Below are 10000 nucleotides of genomic sequence, written 5' to 3' on the forward strand. Positions count from 1 at the left end.
GGGCTCGCTTGCGTCACCGCGGTTTCGCCCGGGAAGCGACGGGCGCCGCCGACATCGCTGCCGACAGCGTCGCCACCCCCGGGCCCTCTCCGAGTCCGGGTTCGGGAATATTAACCCGATTCCCTTTCGACGGGAGGCCGGCCGCTTTTTTTTTGTTTGGGCTTTTGATTCGATTCGATTCGATTCGCTTTCCTTTCACTTTCATAACGGATCCGGCGCCTTTCGGGAAGACTTTCGCCCGCGTCTTAGGACCGACTGACCCGTGCTCGACCGCCGTTGGCACGGAACCCTTCTCCACTTCGGTCTTCGAAGGTCTCGTTCGAATATTTGCTACTACCACCGAGATCTGCACCCGCGGTCGGCTCCACCCGGGCTCGCGCCCTAGGCTTCCGTGCTCGCCGCGGCGCCCTCCTACTCGTCGCGGCATCGTTTCGGCGCGAAAGTTCATCGCTCCTCGCCGCGACGGTCCGGCATCGGTCCGTCGCTCCAGCGCCATCCATTTTCGGGGCCGGTCGATTCGGCAGGTGAGTTGTTACACACTCCTTAGCGGATTCCGACTTCCGTGGCCACCGTCCTGCTGTCTATATCGACCGACACCCTTTCGGGGATCTCATGGGCGTCGCGTTAGGCACCTTAGCCGGACGTTTGGTTCATCCCACAGCGCCAGTTCTGCTTACCAAAAGTGGCCCACTTGGCACTCGCATTCGAGGTGACCAACCGCCCAGCGAAGCGTGCTGGCGGCGGCGGCCGGATGGGTCGGCTCCGTCGTTCGGGAGAGTCGGCCCGTTCCACCCGTTCCGAGTTCGAGAGTAGGTCGAGGCCGTGAACGGCCCCGGGGCCTCCAATCGTTCGCTTTACCGGATGGAATTGCGACGATCGAGCGCCAGCTATCCTGAGGGAAACTTCGGAGGGAACCAGCTACTAGACGGCTCGATTGGTCTTTCGCCCCTACACCCGGTTCCGACGATCGATTTGCACGTCAGAGGCGCTTCGGACTTCCACCAGAGTTTCCTCTGGCTTCATCCCGACCGGGCGTGGATCGCCATCTTTCGGGTCCCTGGTCGCTCGCTACGCCAGAGTCGGCCGAGTCGTACTCGGAAAAAGGGGAAACCGACCCGGGGGTGATGCGCCCGCGCGCAGCGCCTAAACTCGACGACAAAATAGGACTAGTTCAAGCCGCGGGATCTCACCGATGGGCGGAAGGAGGATATGGAAGCTGGCGCCCGGCAATTCCCCTTTTTGGAAGATGCGCCGGTCCCCTCTCGGGGAGGAGGGAAAAACAACCGCACGTCAGCCACGAGCCTTCCCTCTCCTATCTCTCTCGGGAAGAGAGAAAAAAGGAAAAGTTGCGGGCACCGCAGCAGCGACGGCGGAAGGCCGAAAACGCCGCGCCGGCGGGATCGGGCACGGCTCGGAGGCGGGTGAGGCGAGGAGAAGACGACGGCACGAGACCGACGACACCCCCCGACGACCCCCGGACGACTTTGCCACGACACCTCTCCCGATCGACGCCCTCCTACACGCTCTCTCGCTTTCGCTTCGCCTTCGGGGTTAGTCAGAGGTGGCCCCTACGACTCGCGAACGGCCAGGACTCCTCGGTCCGTGTTTCAAGACGGGTCGGGTGGGTTGCCGATGCACGTCGCTGACCCGGGGTGGCGGGCGGCTCGAGTAAAAAAGCGTCGCCGAGCGACCTCTCCGGAAACGGAAACGGGCGCGGGCGGGGTTGCCCCCGACAAGAACCCGAAACGTCGGCGAGGTGCGTGACGGCGAGGCCGCGCCAGTCCTATCCCGCCTCTCATCGCGCACGCGCCCGAGACGGTGGGGCGCCTAAGGAGCGACACACAGAGTGCGTCGCCCGCACGCGACTTCCGGCGGGATCAAAACGGACCGGCTCGCCACGTGTAACGGATCGTGTCAGATTTCCTCCGTTCCCGGCAGAAAGGGGCAGTTACGTTCGCGGGCCCGACGGCCGGTGGCCCCCGACTTCACAAGGTGGGAAGACGGGGGTTTTCAGGGTGATGAAACGCCTGCCGCCTACGGAAAAAAACCCGCGTGTTCGACCTGCACGCCGGGAACGGGTCGCGACGACGGACCGGAGGGGAAGTGCGTCCGGTGCCGGCCGCGCGGAGGTCGCGCCGAAGCGCCCGCGCCATGATTACGCCGAGCGATGAGAAGGGGACGGGTGCAGCGGAGTCGCGCGCGGAGGGAGCAGGAGGAAAGAAGAAGCGGCGGCGACGGATGCGGCGGGTTAGGGCCCGGCGGCAGCAGCGATCGAGAGGACGAGTCCCCTCCGTCGCAGCCAACCGACGCAGCCACCTACCGACGCCGCGGTCGTCACCACGTTTCCCTTCCCGCTATCCACGCGGCCCGTCTCCTTCGTCGGCGACGCGGGCACAAAAGCTGGCCCGCGGAGAACGAGTTCCCCGCGGACACGACGAACGACGACCTGTGCCGCGACGGCCTCTCTTTCAAGAACACACATCGAGTTTGGGCTCGAGCCTAGGCAGCACCGGACTGAGTCCCCCCGCGATCGCGGTGAGCGGTCCCACCCGTTTACCCCTGGGCGGTTTCACGTTCTCTTGAACTCTCTCTCCAAAGTTCTTTTCAACTTTCCCTCACGGTACTTGTCGACTATCGGACTCGTCCCGGTATTTAGCCTTGGATGGAGCTTACCACCCGATTTGGGCTGCGTTCCCAAGCAACCCGACTCTCGGATCGAAGGCCGTCGCTCGCCGTCCGCACCGAATGGGCCTGGCACCCGCCGCGGGCGGCCCCGATCGAGGGAACTCCGAACTATGCGAGACGAAAACGAACGGCTGCCTTCGACCCATGCGCCACACGTCCCGAAGCCTTTAACTTGCGACGGGATTCGGCGTTGGGCTTCTCCCGGTTCACTCGCCGTTACTAAGGGAATCCCGGTTGGTTTCTTTTCCTCCGCTTAGCGATATGCTTAAGTTCAGCGGGTCGTCTCGTCCGAGCCGAGGGCGGCGGTTTTTAGTAGAGTGTGGTGTTTGGAGGAGAGGAATCTCGATCGGTACCCTCCGTGTGACGACGGCTGGCCGATATAGCGCCCGTCCGACCGAAAATGAAGAAGCCAACAATTAAAAAAAAAGCGTGGGTCCTCCCCATCCGACGTTGCCTACGACGCGGCCACCTTTTTACGGTGCGACGGCCGTGCTCGTCGCGCTGCTCGAGGCGTCGCTGAGAGACACCTTCATGAGGCAGAGAGCGAGACGAGCAGGCGGCGCTTACGTCGGCAGTCGGTTAGGTCGGTGCTTTTTTTTTTGTTTTGTTCTCCCTTCGGCTGCTTTCGGACAGACTCCTCCTGCTCCTCCTCCACAGTGTTTCTTCACGCGGTCGAAAAGGGAAAAGACTCCGCGGTCTGCCAGCGGGAGACGAAGGAGGAGGCCGGAGAGGGTTTTAAAAAAAAAAAAGACATTGAAAGGAGTCAATTCTTTTTTTATTTTTCTTCCCCCTCGTCACTCGCTCCTGCGACGTCCCGGTTACCACCGTGCCGAGGACCGGGCGGGCACGGGGACGGCAAGATGTCGTTTCGTTAACGGAGAAAGACATGTAACGTTCCGCCTCTCGACCGGACGTGGCCCCGAGACAAGGGATCTCGGGGCCGCAATGTGCGTTCGAGGTGTCGATGTTCACTGAGTCCTGCAATTCGCATCAGTTCTCGCGGCTGGCCGCGCTCTTCATCGACGGACGAGCCGAGTGATCCCCCGTCCAGGGTTCAGCACTTGGGTTTTTTATATTAGTTTTTGTTTATATAGATTTAGTAGTGTGCGAGGAGGTCTGTGCGAGGAGGCGTGACGGCATTGCAATGTCGCGAGTAGTTTGTTTTTAGCTAGCGGCGGTGGCACAGCGGCTGCAAAAAAAACAAAAAACGATAAAGCGGCGACAAGGCAAAGAAGAAGCGGCCATCACTTGCGGTGGGCGAAAAAACAAACAGGTGGTAAGACGCGGAAGCAAGCAAGAAGAGCTGGGGCTTTAAAAACCTCCGCGTCACCACAAATCTATCTCTCGCTCCGCCTTTTATAGGTTTGTTTGCGCGCATTCGAGGCGTTGACGCCGACAGACAGAGGAGGTAGGCCGGAAAACAACAAACCAGTCTCGAACGGGAAAACGGTAATGATCCTTCCGCAGGTTCACCTACGGAAACCTTGTTACGACTTTTACTTCCTCTAAACGATCGGGTTCGGTCGTCTTCTCCAGGCATCGAACGCCGAGGCGTAGATGCACGAGTGTCGTGACGGACACGTCGCGCACTGCCCGGCGGCGTCGTCGGCCAGATCCGAGGACCTCACCGGACCGTTCGATCGGTAGTAGCGACGGGCGGTGTGTACAAAGGGCAGGGACGTGATCGACGCGGGCTGTTGACCCGCGCCTACCGGGAATTCCTCGTTCACGGGGTTGGTTACAGGCCCCGATCCCTATCACGGGAGGTGGTTCAGAGGTTTCCCAACCCTCTCGGGCCGGGGCGAAGTCCCCGCTGATACCTCCAGTGTAGCGCGCGTGCGGCCCCGGACATCTAAGGGCATCACAGACCTGTTATCGCTCCGCCTCGTGTGGCTTTCTGCCACCCGTCCCTCTAAGAAGTGCGTGAGAAAACCGACCCGGACCCGAGCGCCACGGAGGACGCCGAGCCCGCCGTAAAAATCACTGACATCGGCGCACTAGTTAGCAGGCCGGAGTCTCGTTCGTTATCGGAATCAACCAGACGGATCGCTCCACCAACTAAGAACGGCCATGCACCACCACCCACCGAATCGAGAAAGAGCTATCGATCTGTCAATCCTACCGGTGTCCGGACCGGGTGAGTTTTCCCGTGTTGAGTCAAATTAAGCCGCAGGCTCCACTCCTGGTGGTGCCCTTCCGTCAATTCCTTTAAGTTTCAGCTTTGCAACCATACTCCCCCCGGAACCGAACTCTGGTTTCCCGCAGGCTACCCGCCGGGTCATGGAAGCGAACGCCGGCGGATCGCCGGTCGGCATCGTTTACGGTCGGAACTACGACGGTATCTGATCGTCTTCGAACCTCCGACTTTCGCTCTTGATCGAGGAAAACGTGCTTGCCACACGCCATCGCTGCAGTTCGTCTTGCGACGATCCAAGAATTTCACCTCTAACGTCGCAATACGAGTGGCCCCGACCGCTCCCTTCGATCATTGCCTCGCCGTAGACGGAGACCGACAGACGTAGACGAGGCCCTCTTCCATCATTCCATGCTTATCGTATGCAAGCTTGAACAGCCCGCTCTGAGCACTCTAATTTTTTCAAAGTGAACGTACCGGCCGCCGCGGACACTCGGTTAAGAGCACCCTTGGAGGAGAAACCGCCGACCGCAACACGCGCGCAGACAAGACACGAAGCAGGGACTCGGAGCGGACCGGGGGGTTCAAAAAAAAAGAGGAACGCGCGGAAAGGGAGAGGGAGAGAAGCGCGGGGGTCAGAGTGCGGGGATGCGAATGAACACACCCAAACACACACACGTAGCACCCCCCCGTTAGACTACTCCCGGAACCGAACCGACGACCACTTGTTTTTTTTTTTCCCGGATCCCGATCACGACCTCCTCGTCCACCTCGCCGGCAGGACCGCGTGGCGGGTATGCTAGCGGTTGACACCGGCGGAAAGGGCCGGGAATGCGAACGGACGACCAAAGTCAACGACGGACGATGGCGCCGCCGCCCCGGGGCCGCTTGCGCGACCACGAACCCGAGTTCGGACTACGAGCTTTTTAACCGCAACAACTTTAATATACGCTACCGGAGCTGGAATTACCGCGGCTGCTGGCACCAGACTTGCCCTCCGGTTGGTCCTCGTTAACGGATTTGAAGTGTACTCATTCCGATCGCGGGGCCTCGACAGAGTCCCGCGTCGTTATTTTTCGTCACTACCTCCCCGTGCCGGGAGTGGGTAATTTGCGCGCCTGCTGCCTTCCTTGGATGTGGTAGCCGTTTCGCATGCTCCCTCTCCGGAATCGAACCCCGATTCCCCGTTACCCGTAGTAACCACGGTAGGCACTTAACCGACCGTCGACAGTTGATAGGGCGGACCCTCGAGAGACCCGTCGCCGGGCGTGAAAGCTCGTGCGATCGACCAGTGAGTTATCCAGAGTCACCAAAGCGGAGCGCGCCGCCCTATGAGCCCCGCCACCGAACGGACCCGCGAGCGGGAACGCCGACGACGGGAGGACGGAATGACGCGCATCGGTCTCAGTCTAATATGTAGCGCCGCGACCCGGAACGGCCGACGCGGGTGCCAGCGCGCGAGGCGTGGCGACGACGGCGCGCCGACCGATCGCGGCCTGTGTCACATGTATTAGCTCTAGAATTGCCACAGTTATCCATCGCCTCCGAGGAGGAATACGGTCCCGAGGATTAGGTCCGGTTCCTGAGCCATTCGCGGTTTCGCCCGTTCTAATGCGTGGCGTGAACTTACACTTGCATGGCTTAAGCTTTGAGACAAGCATATGACTACTGGCAGGATCAACCAGGTATCGTTGGAATTTGGGACTTTGTTTCGACAGAACGACAGACCGACCGACCGACCGACCGACATAAGACAGACAACTACAACGACGGGCACGTGTTTATTTGTTTTTCGAGGAGGTTCGCCGTCAGTAGAAGCGCGCTGCCCGCGCTGATGGCCTCTTTTTTGTTTCTCCCCTGACTTGGACCGAGACCGAGACTCAAAGAACGAAAGCGACCAACGTCGACAACAACAACGACAACGGCACCCTTGACAGCGATACATACGACAAACGACAAGCAGCACGACGGCAGTGCACACGGACATCGAGGGTCAAGGTGCAGACTGAACTCGCCGAGGTCGTCGTCATCGTGGTCGCCATCGATTCCGTCTCGTCGTCGTCGTCGTCAACGTCCACGTCACAGCCGGCCGAGAAGAGAGAACAGACGACAGCGTCGACAACAACAACATCGACAACGGCACCCTTGACAGCGATACATACGACAAACGACAAACAGCACGACGGCAGTGCACACGGACATCGGAGGTCAAGGTGCAGACTGGAATCGTCGAGGTCGTCGTCATCGTGGTCGCCATCGATGCCGTCTCGTCGTCGTCGTCGTCGTCGTCTTCGTCGTCGTCGTCGTCATCAACGTACCAACCGACCGAGACGAGAGAGCAAGCAACAACGTCGACAACAACAACGACAACGGCACCCTTGACAGCGATACATACGACAAACGACAAACAGCACGACGGCAGTGCACACGGACATCGGAGGTCAAGGTGCAGACTGAACTCGTCGAGGTCGTCGTCATCGTGGTCGCCATCGATGCCGTCTCGTCGTCGTCGTCGTCTCCGTCGTCGTCGTCGTCGTCGCCAACGTCAACGTCAACATCACAGCCGTCATCGGGGAGGAGCTGGACCAGGGCAGCGGCGGCGTAAATTTTCCCGTCACCTTCGTCGTCGCCTTCGTCGACCGACCGACCGACCGGCGTCGTGTTCGTGCTCGGAAAACCGAGGAGAGACAACGTGCACATGGCGCGTTCTCGCAAGCGGCTCCTCGGTCCGATTTTTTTGGGCGGCTTTTTCGAGCTTTTTTTTTTTCTCACCCTTTCGTCCGTGCGACGGCGAACGTTAGGGGAAAAAAAAAAAAAAAAAAAACGACAACAACGCGGCGGACCGGGCGAACAACATCGTCGACACACACGACATTGACGACCGGTCCCCCTTTTCACAATCGCATCGAGATAAAAACGAACGAGTCCGATTCGAGCACCGAGTCGCGAGCGGGAGGACTGTCGGTGCAAGTATCGATCACTGACGTGAGCGCTTCGCCGGACAGAGGATGGCTCATCCGGCAGCCGTGCAAATCGACGGTATGGGAAGAACGAACAAGAAGAGCAACGACTTGATCGGCGGCTTGGGAACTGCGGACGGTGAAAACGGGTTAATCGACTGCGACCACGACTGCTCGATCGATCTTCTTTGGCGCTAACAAAGGTGGAGGTGGCGCAAGAAGGGACTAGCGCTATCACCGTCCACGTATCAGAAGATGCGGCGGCAGACGTCGACGCTTATGCGTTGTCGGACGAGAAGTCGCTGCAGCACGTGTACCGCGAGCGGGACGTCCAAGGTTTTGCCAGACGGAAAGAAATCGGGTGTCAGCGAACGTTCACACGGCTGTGAGATCGGACGCTGACAGGAGTAGGAGGCGGCAGGCAGGCGGCGGTTACGGCGGCGGCGCCTGCTGCTGCTCATCCTCCTGTTTGCTGCGGCGACTTCCAGGACGGGAGAGCATCGAACAACGTACGTATGGTTACAAGGGGATCAGGATCTACATAGTGCATCCCCCGCGGCTATTTTTGTTTGTTTGTTCGCTCGTTCGTTAATTCGTTCGTTCGTTCGTTCGTTCGTTACAATGTACGTTTTTCCGTTCGACGGCGGCAGAGAGCGGCGGCGTTTCTCCCTAATCCGGAGGATTTATCGGTCGCACAGCGATGGGTCGTTCGGCCGATCATCGAAAGATTCGCAGGTAGTGGTTGAATGGCAGAACGGCAGCAACAACAGCGGCGGCTGAGAGCGGCGAACGCTGAGGCGGAAGCAGAAGCTGCAGCAAACGTATCGGCTAAACATGGTGGACATAGATATGGCTGACGACGCGGGTACCACGACGACTATGGAACCAGGAAAAGGAGCCGTTAGTTGTTCCAACATATCGTTCGACACGTCGAGCAGCCCTAGGTCCACGGAGAAGCACACACACGTACCACGTATTATAACCTAACGACGATGAGCGGGCGCACGGTTGGCAGGAACGAAGGCGGCGGATCAAAACAAGTTGGAGCGCGGGGCGACAGCGATAACGGTGACAGCCCTAGGCGGCGGAGATGCCACTTTCTGACGCCTTTGCGACAAGCCCGTAGAGACGTTCCGGACCACCACGAGGCAAAGAGTCGCTGCTCCGACGAACCGACACACCAAAGTGTGCTTCCTACCGAACATGTTTTATAAAACTTTCAAACTGGAAAACCCCAGAAATGGTGTTGGTATTTGTCCAGACCCACCTCCGACACCTGAAAATGGTGGTCAAAAAAAACGTCGATTATACGAAGCGACATTTCTGGTCGGCGATTTTCCAGTTTTACGCCTACTGCCACATGGGGATGTCGGTAGGCGTCGCAAAGTGCCTTCTCGTAGGCTAGGCACACCAGGACTTTGTCATTTTTTTCCCCCTCGACATTCCTGGTCCGGTCTATTCCGATTTTACACCTACCGCCATGTGGGGGTGGCAGTAGGCGTCGAAAAGTGCCTTCTCGACCGCTAGCGACACCACTACTTTATCGAGCTCTGGAGGCCCGCACACCGACCCGGGGGCCGCGGAGTCGACCCCGGGGGCCTCCGCCTCTCGCCGCCGCTCACTTGGACGCCTTCCGCAACCTGTGGTCCCGCTCGGGGCCGCCGGGAGCCTCGCCGACCTGACCGGTGTCGGTAGGCGTCTGGAAGCGCCCGGCCGACCTGGACGAGGTCCCCCTGGCCCCCGGGGGACACCCCTTAGTTGGATGGGGGTGCTGTCCCGGGCACACATGCAACCCGCGGCCGCCTACCGACAGCCCCCGTCGCTCGATCGCTACTCCTTTCCAACATATGTCGGAGAAGCCGGGCGGTTGTGAAACCCCAGAAATGGTGTTGGTATTCGTCCAGACCCACCTCCGACACCTGAAAATGGTGGTCAAAAAAAACGTCGATTATACGAAGCGACATTTCTGGTCGGCGATTTTCCAGTTTTGCGCCTACCGCCATGTGGGGGTGGCAGTAGGCGTCGAAAAGTGCCTTCTCGACCGCTAGCGACACCACTACTTTATCGAGCTCTGGAGGCCCGCACACCGACCCGGGGGCCGCGGAGTCGACCCCGGGGGCCTCCGCCTCTCGCCGCCGCTCACTTGGACGCCTTCCGCAACCTGTGGTCCCGCTCGGGGCCGCCGGGAGCCTCGCCGACCTGACCGGTGTCGGTAGGCGTC

The 10000-nt window shown here is 59.8% G+C and overlaps 2 non-coding genes and 1 pseudogene across 2 annotated transcripts in view; all 3 read right to left on the reverse strand.

Annotated features, from left to right (window-relative positions):
- The window catches only part of LOC145273135 (large subunit ribosomal RNA), a 5721-nt gene extending 2734 nt beyond the window's left edge, over window positions 1-2987 (reverse strand). The window contains exon 1 of the ribosomal RNA XR_013866167.1: window positions 1-2987. This exon is cut by the window's left edge and continues 2734 nt beyond it. This is a non-coding gene — a ribosomal RNA (large subunit ribosomal RNA).
- A 595-nt stretch (window positions 2988-3582) lies between these two features.
- Window positions 3583-3740, reverse strand: LOC145273305 (5.8S ribosomal RNA). Its single transcript, XR_013866301.1, has one exon. It is a non-coding gene; the product is annotated as a 5.8S ribosomal RNA (ribosomal RNA).
- Window positions 3741-4135: 395 nt separating this feature from the next.
- LOC145273398 (small subunit ribosomal RNA) lies at window positions 4136-6507 on the reverse strand (annotated as a pseudogene).
- Window positions 6508-10000: the final 3493 nt, after the last annotated feature.

The sequence above is a fragment of the Euprymna scolopes genome, unplaced genomic scaffold, assembly GCF_053919585.1.
Source record: "Euprymna scolopes isolate OS-2025 unplaced genomic scaffold, ASM5391958v1 sca1, whole genome shotgun sequence".
In the NCBI taxonomy this organism is placed as follows: domain Eukaryota; kingdom Metazoa; phylum Mollusca; class Cephalopoda; order Sepiida; family Sepiolidae; genus Euprymna; species Euprymna scolopes.